The following is a 1,929-nucleotide window of genomic DNA, read 5'->3' as shown; positions in this document are numbered from 1 at the left end:
TTAGAATTTTCCATTTGAGATAACTGCTGTGTCACTTATTTGCATAGTTCAGTACAGAGGATTATAAGCAATTTGCAAAAAGTAAAAAACTCAGAGAGGAAACAAGTGGACAAATGAAATGACAAGGGTGACAATGGATGAATGTTATGTTTGTGACAAGGAAAGCCTATATGATTAATTAAAATGGAACCAATGTTATGCTTTATTTTTAATTAATTTAATACATTGTATGATCTGATCTATTTTCCTTGTGATGTTTTGCTGCAGGTCAAAAACTAGAGCAAGTTACTGTTCTTTCAAGTGAACAAGTTATTTTCATGGAAGAAAACTGAGCAGCTACTCTGGTACATTCGAAATTCTTATGTGTTTTATGACTAGTGATGTCAGTAGTCAATGTGAGATCGTTTAGAGACTCAAGGAAGAATATTTTTATGATAGATATATTTTTTCTCTTGAATGTCTCTACATGGTTCAAGGAATTCTTATTATTGTTTCTTCCCTTTTTAAAACGTTTTTTAAAAGTAACCTGAATAATTTTGGAGAGTCATTGCCATAATTCCTTTTTCCACTATTTTTTATTGAATGACAAAAATCTTGTAGTTAAATGCAAGTGTGCTAAATATTGATATTTTTAATCTATATCTGGAACATTCAGAACATAGATGTTTCTACTTCTATTTGTACTGTAATTATACTACATATAATTTTGCTACACTAATTACTCTTCAAATTTTTAGTCGATTAAGTCTCTTCTGTGTTTTCCCAATAGATTTTATCTAATTTTATTAGAACAATCCAAGGTCACTTTTTTCCATGTTATATATATATATATAAGAATTCCATTATTCAGGTACTAAATAGAATGTCTACTCTACCATGTACTGTTCTTTATTCATAGTGTAGTAGATAAGCCTGAAGGAAATAAGCCTGGCTGTGGAAATGCTTATTTGTTGAGAGGGTGCTTGTCTGGATCGATGATGAGCACAACTGTCTGAGGATGCTGAGGGACTCATTCCAGATGTCAATCTGAGGTCCATATGAATGCCCCTCTAATAGGACAAATAAGACTCTCAGAGCCTGGCTCTATTTGGTGACCCCTCAGTAACAATATAATGCTACTGTTAGCATGCTTTTTTCTTTCTCACAGAAAAGGCCATTAGTGTCCTATCTTGTAAGGCAGTATGCACCTTTATGATCAGTGATCCATTTTGCTCACTTTGAACAGAGTCAAAAATATGACTATATATACATGTATATGGGAAATATGTTCTTGAGTAATGAATGAGAAAATGAAAAGGATTGAATTAAGAAGGGGACAAGCAACTGTGATGGGTACTGAAAGTCTCAGTAATGTTGAACTAAAAGAAGGGAACACTGCATGTGTACAGTAAATAATGGTAATGGAACCAAATTTTTAGTTCTTTGTTATTTTTACTACTGAATATTTTCTAAGACTCTGCTTTTCTTTTTGTCATGTTTTGCTGAAATAGAAGGACTGGAATCAGGTCTTCCAATTCAGAGAACAATGGTGAGTAGCTATTTGAAATTCATATTTCATATGCTCTGTGTCAGGTCCTGAAATCTCTCTGTTTATCTTTTTAGAGGCTTATTTGAGAATATTTTGATGATGTGTCATTTTTCTCTTTGAGACCCTCACTAAGGTCACTTATATTATTGAATCTTTATAATTTCTTCTTTCATTTTAACTCTTTTCTGCTTTAATGGAAAAATGTAGAATTTTAGAAAATTTTTGGTAATTTCATAGTGGATCCAAAAATTATTGTAGTAAAATCGAAATCTTCCAAAATATTATCAGATTTTCCTCATCTGTTTTATTGTTGGGATTTCAGGATGCAGACTCAATTATTCATAGGCATTTGTGGTCACACTGCATTACATTTGTGTTTCTACTTTAATCTTTGTGGATTG

The 1,929-nt window shown here is 31.9% G+C and overlaps 1 non-coding gene across 1 annotated transcript; it reads left to right on the top strand.

The window, feature by feature from the left end:
- Positions 1-968: 968 nt before the first annotated feature.
- Positions 969-1,035, top strand: LOC132489702 (small nucleolar RNA SNORD109A). The gene has a single exon (XR_009532089.1). It is a non-coding gene; the product is annotated as a small nucleolar RNA SNORD109A (small nucleolar RNA).
- Positions 1,036-1,929: the final 894 nt, after the last annotated feature.

This window comes from Mesoplodon densirostris, chromosome 4 (assembly GCF_025265405.1).
Source record: "Mesoplodon densirostris isolate mMesDen1 chromosome 4, mMesDen1 primary haplotype, whole genome shotgun sequence".
Lineage (NCBI taxonomy): Eukaryota > Metazoa > Chordata > Mammalia > Artiodactyla > Ziphiidae > Mesoplodon > Mesoplodon densirostris.
The sequence above is the reverse complement of the archived record's forward strand: the minus strand, read 5'-3'. Positions and strand labels throughout refer to the sequence as shown.